Genomic DNA, 14462 nt, shown 5'->3' on the forward strand with positions numbered 1-14462 from the left:
TCAAAAGGAAGCTGTGATGTTTTGAACAATAAAGAAGAAACAGAAGTCTTCCAGTTCAAAATGACTGTGGTGCATGCATATAGAATTGTGATATTTACAAGAAAAATCATTATACCCTTAAAAAAATCCCTTCCTAAAACAGCAATGCTGCCTGACAGTGACAAAGACAGCAGAGCCTGAGCTCTGGAGCGCCGTCTCCCATAACACGTCCTGGTTTCTGACTCGCATGCAGGGGGCAGATAGCCTGCGGATCGATGCGCTGATGTAGCCACAGGGAGACTGCAATCAAGCGTGTGCTGGATGCCGGTGCCGTCGATATAAACTCTCTCCCCAATCTACATCGATTCGTTTTTATCTCGGCAATTGTAAAATGGTCAATCCGCACTGTTCCTGGGGGTATGGAGAACATGGAGAGAGAGAGAGAGAGCTCTCTCAGTGCAGCTGGCTGCTGGTGCTCCCAGACAGGTTCTGCTTCTAAACTGGTTATTTTCACAACACAGGCAGGTTGAAATTATCTATCTGCATTACAATCTGTTAATTAAAAATATCACATTAGGTATAACGTTGCACTAATGACTGATGGAAAACTATTGAACTCCTCCCATTCCTCTAAAGCTTAAAAAAAAAATCCCTGAGCTGTCTGCTGCTCTACGGGTCACTGAGCTTTCCCCAAAGCATTGGGCAAGAACAGAGTGCAAGAAGAAAACATGCGTCAGGGCTGATGAGGTCAAATATAGGGTCCTTGGAAACTCCCTTGGGACAGGATTTCCATAGCTCCAGCTTGGTGTTACACAGGACTGCCACTCTGAATGAGAACAGTCACCATGTCACAAGCAGACCCCTTGTGTCTGTAGACATGTAGGATAGCCACATTGCTCAGGTGCCGTGCTCAAACACAGCCCAACTCAGTCAAGCAATCTGGGTTTTGCTCCATGTTAATGGCATCTTTGCCCAACAGGGGACAGGAATGACACATTTTGACCCTTTATAAGAAAAGGAATCATACAACTGCAGTTAAACATTTGTCCACTTAAAGCTGTCTGCGTACATGTGGAGGGGTTTACTTTGCTATTTTCTTTTTACTTTTAAGTGTGAGGGAGCAGTATTAAAGTTCTTAAAGTTGCTTTCTTAGGGTTACTTCATTTGACTTGCTCCATCGAGGACAATCCAGTTCTTCCTGTGACATTTGCAGAGCTAAGATTTCCTTGGACGTGAATAAGGCCACATTTGTTCTCCAGGAGGGGGGCTGCAGAATAAATGGTTTTGAAATGTTTCTGCCGCACAGCAATGTGCCGAACAAAGGGTTAGAAGCAACGACATAACTCGATCTGGGGGAAAACGTAAGGAACAAAAAACAAAGCAATCTTCCAAAGCTTCTCAGTGTCCCATCTAAGCTCGACATGCACTCAGAAGGCAAAAATTCTTCAGTATATTGCTTTTAGACTGCACAACCAAAACCACCACAGCCCCCGTAGACACTAATGTTAACACAACTCTTTCATACCAAGAAAACCCATTGCTGCTCAAAGCCTGCAAGCTTCTGGCACGTTCCCCTGCAAAAAGCTCAGAAGTCCTAACACCGAATGACCAAACCTCCTCCTCACGTCAGATACGACAGCAACTGGCGCTTCAGAAAGCGCCGATAAAAAGCTTTGAAATGCCTATGCAAGGAGCGCCGAGTTCATCGAATGCAACACAGCCGCTTCTCACTACAAAGGGTTGTTTTGCTTTAAAAAGCGTGTGTGTGGCCTTGGGCTTTCAGCTTACTGCATCCACAACCCACACCTTCAAAAGGTGATCTCAGTGTTAGCTACAGGACGTAACGCTCCCAACCCCTCTTCTGCCTTCCTTGTTAGCAGGGCTAGTAAGCTACTTGGTTTTACCAACGCTGTATTTGCCAAAATGTTGTAACTGATCAGCTGGAAGCCACAAGTTCTGTGCTTTCACTGAATATTCATGGACTATAAAAGCTAAAGCCAAGCTTGTTCAGCAGACAAGGGCTTTTGGAGATGGCATCCAGCTCTAGCAATAAAAACGAGTGGTAAGTGGCAAGGCTTCCAACTGGACGGGAGCACACCCCTCACTGCTCAGGCTTAAGCACTGAAGCACAAGAGCAACTGGGCAAGCTGTAGTTATATCCCCAACACAGCTGCGAGAGGCCCCAAAATAAAAACTAGCTGTTTTCCAGAAAACGAGGCTGTTTAAACCTGATTTCTCTAGAAAACACAACACGTTTCTTTCTGGAGATTACAGCCAGAAGTTAAAAATGAAGCATGGAGAAGTTGCAAACGATGATTACAGTGCTCTGCTCTGCAAGAGAAAACTCTGAGCAGTGGGTACTGCACCGAAACAAGTGGTCTTCTTAGGGGGACCTCAAGCAACTCCACTATAACAACAATTTCATTAATGCTATCAATGCTACCATCGAAATTCCAGGGTATCCTTCCACAAACTTCTGTGTCTACGGCTCCTGAGGCAGCAGCTAACTCGAGAGGTAACATCTGCACCGTGTTTCACCCAAGCAGCCATTAGCAGATAAAACCAAAGATAAAACACCTCAACAGCAAACCAGCACGATGTTGTGTGATTCTAAAAGAGCTGAAGCTTTGAACTGAAGACAGAACTTACTGACGTATAAATGTCATGGAAAATGTCTTTGGGTACAAGAAAATTATTTTTTAAAAAAATTAGTTAGCTAGAAGTAAAAGAGCAGCTTTTGGCAGCTACAGAAAAACACACGCCTTGGGGAAGGAAGACAAGCAAAAGTGAGATGGAAAAAAAACTGAGTTATTGAGAATGGATTTCTAATTCATGCATAAAAACAACAGCTACCAGAGTTTCCACTCTGGTCCTAAATCTGGATGGTTATGAATCAGTTTCCAGAAAAACTGCAGCAACGCTCGGAATACCTGCCTGTAAGGATTGGACCGAGCTCAGCTGTTTCAAACACTTTGTGTCTCTTCTCTCCAGCTGATGGCTTGGTTAGGAGACAAGGTCCTCCTTCAGTGGCAGCTGCACCGCTCCAGAAGGCCACATGCAAATGTTCTAACACAAATACACCCCTGAGGCTGGAAACTCTGCTAGGCTAGGATGGCAGTGAACAAAATCCCAGCCAAGATAAAGCCAGTTTTAAATAGACTGTACTGAAGTCTGCTCAAACAGGTGAGGGACATTAGCTAACCCTGTGGTAGGACAAGGCAAACATCTGATACTGCTGCTCCTTTATCAGAGGAAAATCTGGAAAAGAGGTGACATCCAATAACTATCAGTGCTTCAAGAATTTAACAGTGTTGGGAAAAAAAGACAACCACCCACGCATGGTCTTTGGAACCAGTGCTCTTAGCACTGAACCATGCAAGCAATATTTAAGACTATTCATGGGAACTCCAATGTCGAGAAACTTAGTGTGCTCCCACAAACTTGTAAAGCTGCTAGTGATTTGTCATACGAAATAAATTACTTGCTCAGTTGATAGCATCATCAATACAAGACTTCCTGAAGTTGTTACACAGATCTCACTCTCTACAGAGGTCCCCAGGCCAGGATTCTTTGTTTTCCTCTCCAGACAGGAGTAATGGGTTTCTTCCACAGCGATAAATAGATACGGGTCCACTCTGGTATGCCATTCAAACAGGAACCTTCTGCTTGAGCCTGACACAGGCACAGAGAGCCACCAGCTGAATGCCTGGGCCCAAGAGGCAGCAAAACATCACCTTCTCTTGCCTGCAGGAGGAAGGCTGGGGGCTGAGCAGGGACACACGGGGTTAGTGAGGACAGCACGCGCAGGAGGCACGGCTGAGCTCTGAAGGCACCCTGAGAAAAGAAGCGGTTGCTCTCCCCCTGCGCACGATTCAGTTTGCAAAAAGGAACGTGACTGAAAAATGACTGACAGTAATGGCTGAAATGTAATCCCTCAGCAAGGGAACAAGCAAAAATGCTATTAATAGGCGGTGACAATGCACATAACAGGCTGTTCTGGAATTGGATGTGCTCCTAAGAAAAGAGAGGCATTATGCTGAACTGATACTGAGGCTCCTAGGTGACACTGATGTGCATAAGACAATCACTATACAATATTAAGTCAACTCTCTTGGGTCTTGGAGGAATGAAAAGCTAACTAATGAAACAGCAGAGTTTTCCCTGAGACCTGAGGGCTGAACAACCTTCCCTTCTCCTACCCTGCAACTTTAAAACTGGGTTTTGAACCTGCAGCCTGTGCTGCTGAAGACCCAGCCACCCGCTGACCCCTCACTTCCTCTTCCACAGGCCACAGCAAATGAGCAACGCTTGGTCCTCCAAGGCAACACAGCTGTGGAAAATAAACATTCGAAACTCGCCTTCCAACTGGGACTCTTTCACAGTAAGTGGATGGGCCTGCTGCATTCAGTAATTAATAAAATAGCTTTTATTGTACCACTTCATCTGAAACATACTCTATTACACTGAAGACTTCCTATTTATGAAGATGCAGTCTACACGAGCCTGCCTACTGTGTCAGGAAGTTCGAAGCTTCATCTTCACTTAAGGTTGTTTTTAATTTGTTGGATGTGTGGTTTCTTTTTTTTTTTGTTCTTTTTTTGTTTGTTTGTTTTACATGTGCACCTGGATGGATAAACTATCCATTTCATACCGAAGGGGTTCAATAAAGTGCTGTTCTGCATTAAGAATAAGTTTCACTATACTTGTGGGGATCAGGCAAGCACTGAAGTCAAAGACCAAATTCAGAAAGAATTAAGAACAGAAAAGCACATTCAAATGAAAACTTGTGGAAAAGAATACACTTTTTGGACGTGCTGTTAGCTATTTCTAGTAGAGTGTAGCATTTCTGATGTTTAAAGTATGTATGTTTGGGGAAAAACAAAACAAAACATAAAAATACCATCTCCTTCATTCAAAAGCCAAAGTTACCAAAAAACAAGCACAACGTCATACTTCTAATGATTGCTACAAGGATGTCTCAAAATGCAGAAGTTTAGGAAGAGTAAACAAACTGGCCCAAATTACAGCAAATAGCAGCCCTTTGCTGAAACTGATAAAACCCTTTCCACGCTTTGTCATGGCAGCTCTTTGGTGGAGCTCAGAGAAGTGGAGGTGGATCACATAAATGCCACCTTTTCTAACTGCTTCCACAGCTTAACACTTTAATACTGCATGTAATGTGTGTCAGTCAACCTCAGGAGACATTATTTCTTTGGAAAGAGGTCAGTGCAACAAAAATTATAGCAAGGATACTTCCCTCACCATTTTCTTTAAAGAAAGTTTCAACTAAATAGCTTTAGTGACCAAACATTCACCATTTGGCTATGCAGTTTTGAGGTGTCAAACAGATACCTGAGCAGAAAAATCTGCAACAGGATAGAAGAGAAACCACAATGGAGACTCACGTTTGATGCTTTGTTGGACTTGAGCTCAGCAGCCCTCAATCTCAAGCTTTAAATTCAAGAACTGTGACTGACCATCGAAATACAACCTCACAACTGGAGATTTAAAACCAATGGATGCATTGTTTTTATCAAAGGGGGAGTTAAGAAAAAGCTGAAAATGAACAAAGACCTCTCTTCACACTTTAATTTAATGACTGAGGAACAGCAGAATTTGAATGCTTAAATATCTATACATATACTGAAAGCACCACTATATAACTACAGATACCAAAACCTGTTGCAAACATATATATACTCACATAAATAATCTCATACATATCTCACACGCATACAAATATGTACACATCTCACTGGAAACCAGTGAAACAGTTCCTAGAACACTATCAGAACATATAAAATACGCAAACAGACAAAAAAAGAAAAAAAAAAAAAAACAGAAATTTAAGGAGGCTTCAGACTGGGGACGGAGGAAAGTGATAAATACTAGCACAGAACACACGGTTGAGTATAAAAACATACCCGGACTGCCTAAAGTTGCTGACTTTTAAAACAAGTGTGACAATTAGTTTGGGGATATTTCAATGCTAGGTCTTATTAGGATGCTCTGACTACTGAGCTAAAACTGATAGCTAAGTAAGTGCAAGTGATTATCATTAAATTTAATTTGATGTGTATTTGATGGCCAAACAGTCACAATCCATAGAAGCTGAAGGAGGTTTAAGGAGGAGGTCAGTTTCCAAGAGCTGAAAACAATGATGAATGGAAACTGTAATGTGAACAAAGATGTAAATAAGTTGATTAACTCTGAAGGAAGAATGTTTTATTACATTCTCTAAACTACTCTCACAATTTTGCATTTATGAAAGAACTATTATATGGTTAAAAGGACAGCCTATTTTTTAAAAACAAGAGATCAAAAGCACTGAAGATTTTCTGTGTCCCCTCCCCCTTGCTCCTTGTTTCTAAAAAGAAAAGTCTGACAACAACCAGCACAAACTTTTCTGGAAATGCAAACTGTAGTATCAAAACAAGTACAGTCCATCTAACTAAGAACCGCAAAACATTCTTAAAATGTGTCTGGCATAAATTAAACATTAGCAATAAAATTCACATAAAATTAGAATATTAAGTTTCTTAAACACAATTTAAGAAAAATTAAACATGATTAAAAAAAAAAAGTGTTGAATATGTATTTCTACACTGTGGGATTATCCTACAGTGACAACTATTTTCTGTCCTGTCATTAAATAGGGTAATAAAAATAGTAAGAATAATTAAACAGTTAATCCTCAAATACACCCTAAAATAGCAGAACTGCCCACAAAGCTTTTACAGTTTCAGTATCAACTCTGAAGAAAATGTGGAGCTGTGAAGAAGTTCTAGAGAATTGAATCCGGGCCACTAATTCAAAAGCATAAATTGAATGTCTTTGGTAACACTGCCAAGCAGTCAGCTTAAGCCTAACTCCAGAAAAAAAAAGAATAGACTAAGAATCCCACAAAAAACACATAGAGTATCAACATATTACAGATGTGTAGTTAGTATTTATTAAAAGGGTTTTCAGGAAGACAGGCATAATGATATAAATGTATATATTTCATTTCAGCTGCTGATTTAGGTCTATGCATCTACCTAAGTCCACATCCAGGAGCTGACTGGCAGCTCCAAGGACTAACTTCCCAGCCAGGCTCAGCAGAAAATGTGAATGCTTCCAGAAGGCCCTGAGCCATTTGCTCTCAGGTACAACAGCACAATAGCACTCAGATTTGAGTCACCTGGAGAACAAAAAGAATAACTGCAGATAAACGCTTGAGGGAGGGCGATACAACCTGGTGGACTGGTTAATTACGTCTGAGATTTTTTTTGGCCTGTTCACTGCAATGATCCATTTCTGGTCTACTCTAAAGACTATTCAAGTGCCTTTTTTTTTTTTTTTTTATTAAGACGCCAGTTCTTACTGAAGCATAATTGGGCTGTGCATCTTCAAAAAAAGTGAAGGATTAGTCTTAATCAAGCAGCAATTCGAAACTAAGCCAGCTAAGTAACATTATCGTGATGCTATCAAAACCCCTGCCCACACACATCTCGAACCCTCTTCCCCTTTTTTGTCATCTATTGTTTAATGGCACAGTGCTGTGAGGTTTTGTTTTTTGTTTCTTCAAACGGATGCCTCTGACAGCTTTTAACCAGCGCTTGCTCCTCTCTGCCCTACCATGTATCTGGTGTCCCCATCTCTAATACGCCGAGCTACACTACGGTGCCTTGCATCTTGGGTTACAAAACAACTGCAAACAGGAAACCTCAAGACTGGTTTGGCGGTAACGAATTTCTGCCTAGCTCCAATAGAGCACAAAAGTTAAGCTTGTTTTCTGCCTTAAGAGTGGTTTAGAAGCCTTTTGAAAAGCTGCATAAAGGAGCAGAGAAGAATACAAACGAAACACACCCAGAAAAATCTTCCTTCCTGCCAAGGAGCCCGTGTGGCCTTTTACCACTCGGCAAGAAGCCTCGCTTCGTGCACGTTCATGTAACAACACGCTGCAAAAAGGCGTTTGAGAGAAGCCTCGCAGCCAGTGTTTTCATGAAGCCTGCCCCATGAATCAGCCTGTCCAGAGGAAGCGAGCAGGGACAGACCAAAAGGCTCGTTCAACACGTGGGCTCCCCGTTGAGGAGAGCAGCACGGCCCGCAAAGCGTGAGGTGAGGCCCTAAGGACGGCCGCCGCGGGGGGACTGGGCCCTGTGGGGCCGGATCCAGCTCCCCAGCTCCCACCGCTGGGAGCAGGGAATAAATTGGTACCATTCATTTGAAAAAGCAACAGGTTAAAGGGTTACTTCTCTGCCTGAAGGTAGAGAGAGAAAACCCTGGGCAATTACCAGAGAGGCCTCTGCAGTGACCAAGAGCACCAACCCCAGTTCCAGCCTCCTATAAATTCACGCAGTGATGCCTTAATTGTACGGGGCGTTCACTCTGCTTCACGTCGTAACCTCCATACCATCTTCCCGATTTCACATTTATCTTTTTTTCCAATTAACGATACTGCTATGACCCAAAGTTTCCTGGTCTGGGACACTTCAAGACACAAACACATAACAAACCCGACACTCTAAAACACGGAACGCAAAACGCTTCTTTTCCTGTTTATGTGATAAGCACTGAGCTGTTCTGGGAAGGCGAAGTTCTACAAATTTTCTGATGCCTTACTTGAAAAGGGTATTTCTCTACCCTCCCTGGAACAGCATGCCTATTGTGAGGTAGGCAGTGTTCATTTTTAGCTTCTGACAGGTGATTTAAATTTCAGATTTCAAAAGACAAAAGCTGGGATTCTACAGGAACAAGCTAGGAGCACATTAACACACGTTAAAGTTCAGCGCCTTATAACTTACCTATGCTTAAAACAAAATAAAAATAATAGAAGTTATGGAGAAAGCGCTCCCTTAGGTCTTAGCTAACAGAGGATGGTCACCTGTGCACAAAACAAAGGGTTTGTAATAAAAAGCAATCTCAAGTCCTTCCCTACTGATGAGATCACTATTAAGCGATCACCCAAGGACAACTTTCAGGAATTTAAAACCAATCCAGCAACCAAAAAAAAACAACCCAAAACACCATATTTCAGCTTGGTGGTTTTCTCTCTCTCTTTTTCCTTTAGAAATCTGTCATTACTTGCATTTTTATTTCATTAGTTAATCTTTCATAACAACTATTAACAGCCATTCCTAGCAATCTTCTAGAGACCAGGCAGAAAATGGAAGTTTTTTGTAGAGTATTTTTGTAGATGACTTTAGAAGTGCTTCAGCCAACCCAGATGGCGTTTTTGGAAGTAGGTATTTCTCTGTATCTTAAAGACCACACAAAATTGCATCTCTTCCTGTCCCTCTATTATACACTTACCAGAGAACACAATGAGCATCAGTTTAGCTCTGGTCTCAGTCTGCTGCAAGAAATAAAAGAAAAAAAAAAAAAAAAAAAAAAACCAACATCTGACACTAAAGCACCTCCAACCACAGATAGCCAGCTTGCATCACTTCTTACCCATTACTTCCTCTGCCCCCAGCTCCCCGTGCTCGCCCACCTGCCTTCAGAGCCAGGCCCTGCTCCTCAGGCTGGGGGCTCTCTCCTCCACCCCCCCAGAGCCCCGTGCAGCTGCAGCTACCGCAGCTGAGCTGCTGTGCTGTGACTGTCTCCACAACCGGGCGAGGAGCTGCTTCTGGCTTTGTTCTGAACAGGCTGCCATCACGAGCAATGCTTTACTGCACTCAGGATAGCAATGGTGCAACCCCACAGCGTGCAGAGAGGAGGTCTTCAGGCTCTTCAGCTGCACACAGCACGAGGCCGCCGCGAAGAAGAGATCTTTTTTGGCTGCGGAGTAAACCAACCAGAACCACAGCCTCTGCCTTACTCTTAGGTAAATATGGCAACAGCAACAGAAAAGAGCGGCAGCTTACCTTATACTGATGTCTTTTAAAAGCGTTTCTTGAAAAGCCACTTGGTGCAGTTGAGCTGGTTATCAGCTAAAGGAAACTTTTTTGGGGGTTGGAGGTGGACAACAAGCCCTTGCCTCTGCTCTATAAATAGCAGCAGCGATGAATGGCCCAATCTCAGAATTATTTTATGGCTGTTTCTGAAAGTCAGAGCTACGGACAACCTTTTTGCTGGTTTGCTGGTGTTTAGATCGTTAGTTCCTGGTTCCTCCCAGCAGACAAGACTTAAGCCTACTTGCAAATTTGGAAAGAGGTGAAAACCAAAAGATAGAAAAGAGGGGAATATCCTGGAAGAACACAACACCCATGAAGTGTTTAGATGAGATGAGATGAGAAATCACTTCCCAAACAAACCTCTCCCCGGTCCCTTACAAAAGCGGGGTGTGGGAAGCCAAACACACAAAGTCACAGAAAAACAGACACTGCTTTCAAGTCAACATTTAGGTAGCACTACCTACACGACAGACTGACGAAACACGCTCTGTGGAATAACAAATTAAGCTTGCTGCTGCTCACGCACTGATGGTCTCACTTTCACAGCAGCCATCAATAAGGCTTCTCTCTCGCCTTGAAATTTCAAGTCAGCCACCTAGGACACGGCAAAGGTTATGAAATTTTATAAAGGACGCACGCTTTAATTCCTTCAAGGACTCAGAAAGAAGTGTTTGAATGATTTGCTTCCATTGTTTCTTCTCTTCCCTTAGCTCAAACATTCAATGATCTGTATGAATTATATTTCATTAGAAGGGCTAGTACATTTATGCACTGTACGAACAAAGAACGGTCCTCAAATGTAAGAAGTTTAACCTTGATCCTACACAGAAGGACACAGCTCAGAATCACTGTAGATTGCTACGTTTTACAGCTAATCCCTTGAAACACTGCTACCTACTTTTCCAGGGATTTCACTTTAAACTGTCTATAAAACGCTGAAAATAAAATTGAACTGCTGACCTTCTGTTCCCCAATAGAAAAATCATATATTCTAACTAGGAAGAGGAAGAGATGTTTTTTTCAGTTCAAAAGAGCATTTATTCCCACCAATAAAAGCTGTTTAAGAAAAAAAAAAAAAAAGAAAAAAAAAAAAAGACATTTTTAATTTCTAGGCAATGCTCCTTTTACAGTTTTAAGCAATTTATCTGTCACTTTACAGAAACCCTCATTCAATCTACCTAATGACATATTTTGAAAAATATGTAAATTAAAACAATTTTTAACTTTCTGTTTCAGAGAGAACTAAGCACTTTAAAGTCCCTGTCCAGCCTCTGTTCCTGTGAGCTTTCCAGTTTGCTGCTATTTCAAATATTGAATCACTTTTTACGCTTATGGTTTTATTTATTTATTTTACTAAGTTGCCTGGAACAGGATTTTTATCCAATATAAAAGGTGTGTGTGTGGTGGAAGGAAGACAAATATTTCTTCAGTGAACTCTCACAGCACAATTCTGTGCAGAATCTCACCAGAGCTCACGGTTACCCTAACACCTATTGCCCAAATCTAGAACAGAGTTTCTCTAGACAGAAAACTACTTTCCAGAATCAAGGTCTTTGACTGCTACAGGTTAAAATAATCACTAGATATAAGATATCATCATTCTTCATTCCGTGTGTAACCAAAGAGGCAGCTGGAAAGATGTTGTATTAGATTTCATCAAAAGACAGCTAATGCCATTAAATTTATTCCTGTGTAAATTTGTGCTTCGTTCTGAAGAAAATCAGACCCAAGACAGTTACTCAGAAACCCATCTTTTTAATTTCCTGATAAGAGATGTACACAGAGAAGGCATGATTTAAATGAAGAGACCTTCTTGCATGTTGTGTGAGATATAAGCACATGCTACATCACCACAAGTCACTTGCTGGTCAAATCAATGACCGCTTTGCTAATGCTGCACAACCCAAAAAGCACAAGCACGGGTGAGAAAGGGCTGCCTGAGTCTCCCTCTGAAGTTCTCTGCTCCCGTTTGAGCTAATAACTTTGCAGAGTCAAAACTCTTACTACTCTCAAAATACAAATGCAGATGAAACTCTAGCCATCCCCCTTTTCCCAATAAAAGAGGCTTCAAACCAACCTGTCCTGTAGATCTTAAAATCATTTAAATTTGAAGTCAAGACAGAGCTCTTGGTCTGGAATGTCAGCAGCATTCATGTATTTAAGAAAATTATTTCTTACGTGTCCTCCTCCAGTTTGAATGAGTTCCTCTTCCAGAAGAAACAGCACATGTGAATGCTCTGCCACATGACTACAGCAGGAAGCCTCTGTAAATTCCTCAAAGGGGAGGGCTACAAGGCAGCACCAAAAAGCAACACCATTCACAGAACAGGGACGATATTAAAGCATTTCTGTAGAACATGCTCCAGAGAACGCAGATTACCATGAGCATGCTAAGGAGTGCACTTGATACTGAACTCTTACCTCTCAGTTCAAGGGTCAGCTGCTCTAATACCGCTTACACAGATAACATAGAAAGTCAGTGCACTGCTGTTAGCCCTAATGTGATTCTCCACTGCTCCAGAAGCTGAGCTTCTGAAAGCAAACTTTCACCAGGCAGAGACTAGGAGTATCTGCCTTGTTCCATACAAACAGTTAACCAAGAATAAGTCATTAAAAGAGCCTACGTTTCTATCAATGAAATATATATCCAACAGAGACCAACACTGCCTGGCAGTGCTGGGCTCTTTTTTCTTCTTTATTCCTACTCTCAACGCCCATGCTTGAACAAAATTGAGTCTTCCCAAACTCCTCTAAATATCCTCCTACTGTTTTATCTTCTGCCAGAAACTTCTCCTCAGCTCACTTCTGAGTGAAATCCGCCTGCAATAAGGAAACCAGTTCAAAATTAAACGTTTGGCTTTGGCTGCTACATTGCATTCCCTTTCATTTAGAAATCTCACATAATCTTACATGGATGGGATGTCCTATACTCGTGCACTCCCCACACGTTTTCATCCTTCCTCCCACCAGATAACAATAAAACGCATCAACAAATGTGAAAGGAGAACAGTAGTAGCCAAATTTCCAAACATGAGAGAGTCTCTGAAGAATAGTATCTGTGCTAGAAACAAAGTTAAATAGAAGAAAAACAAGTTCAGAATCACACAGCTCTGAAAACTGGAAGTTTAGCTACAGACTTATTCCTTCTAGATGAATACAAATAAAAATTTATATTCCTGCTGCATTTCAATAAAAGTGACTATGCCATCATTGTTTCACATATAAATTTAGTTGGGAGCCACATAAAGTATTGAGTGCTCAACAGCTTCTTATAGTACTTTAGTATTGCTTGCACTAAAAATGCAAGAGTAAAACACCACAACTCTGTTGTAAAGAATATTGCAGCAGAAGTAGAGCATTTCTTTGTTATCTGTATCTTTGACCTCACGAAGAAGCCAGTGGTGTTATCAAATCTGTCTGGGGCCTCAATGACTAACTTTTCATGAGAATTCACACACAAATACTGGAGTTACAGAGAAGCGTCTGAAAGGAGTGGAAAGCAACAAGCCCTTGGCTCACCAGAAAATAGCATGCTAAGTATATGAAGAATATACCTCTAAGCATATAAAAATTCACAACTTATCTTAAGGTGATGAACACAAGGTGGGTGGGGAGAAGATAAAAGCACCCCCTGCCCACCTTGACATCAGGGAGAACTTAAGGACACGTACGAAAACACCTCCTTTCCTGGATCACAGAGCTTGTGAATGTTTCGAGTGACTAATGCAAAGCATTTTTAGTTTATTTGCTCTTGTTCTTGAGCTCCTTGTTGAAAGTTAAGCTCTGAGGAACGGTTCTTGGCCTAAGGTGTTAATTGACACCATGTTTTTGCTCCTCCTGTGTGTAACACATTTAGGTTCAAAAATTCTCAACCCTGAAACCAAGTTTTGGTTCCACAAACGCAAGCAGTCATGTGCATTGCATCAAACACCTCCTTCAGTGTTTCTTGCTCTTATTTTTAAGGATTCGAGAGAATTAGTCAGGTTACTGGCTCGGGAGGCAGAGATGCCCAGCCACCACTTACAGGCCAGGATTTGACCTGGGTTTTGCTTTGTGCTATCATTTTCCTCAGCTTCTCCTAAACCACAGCAGCCTACGGATAGCTCTGCTGCCACCTTTTTATCCTAAGAATAGCAGCAGCTGTTCCTCACACAATTAAGACACATGCACACATATGGGACCAGAGCCCACCACCACCACCACCATTTTGGCCACAAGATGACGGTAGTACATGGAAGAAGGAGCACACCTTACGGCTCTCCAGATACGTGTAGGTTTTACAAAGTAGGTTGTAGCAGCTGTGCTCCCAAAGAGTGCCTGAAGTGCAAGTCAGCATTTGAGAAGGCAACTTTCCGTCCTCCCACTGATGGCAACTTTCCACTTCCAAAGAGCACAACTGTCAAAATCTCGTTTACAAGGTAGCTTTCCAAATCAGTTTTATAAACATTTATATATAGATGTATACACACACACTTATGTATAAATAAAAGGTTTATTGTTCCAGTGAAAACTTTTAAGTGAAACTAAGGATGTCACACCCTTTGATTTTGAGATAAACGCTTTACCTCATGAAATACCTCAGTCTTTCATTATAAAGCAGCACTC

At 41.8% G+C, this 14462-nt stretch overlaps 1 protein-coding gene across 3 annotated transcripts in view; it reads right to left on the reverse strand.

The window, feature by feature from the left end:
* Nucleotides 1-14462, reverse strand: part of NCK2 (NCK adaptor protein 2) — an 83098-nt gene that overhangs the window by 31292 nt on the left and 37344 nt on the right. Inside the window, exon 1 of one of the 3 annotated variants that reach the window (XM_084513637.1) lies at nucleotides 11935-12094. The exons of the other annotated variants lie outside the window; for them this stretch is intronic. The gene's annotated coding sequence lies outside the window, so the exon portion shown is untranslated. Of the gene's footprint in view, nucleotides 1-11934; nucleotides 12095-14462 lie in introns of those variants that run through there. 3 annotated transcript variants of the gene reach the window in all.

Source organism: Aythya ferina (assembly GCF_964211825.1).
Source record: "Aythya ferina genome assembly, chromosome: 1".
NCBI lineage: Eukaryota > Metazoa > Chordata > Aves > Anseriformes > Anatidae > Aythya > Aythya ferina.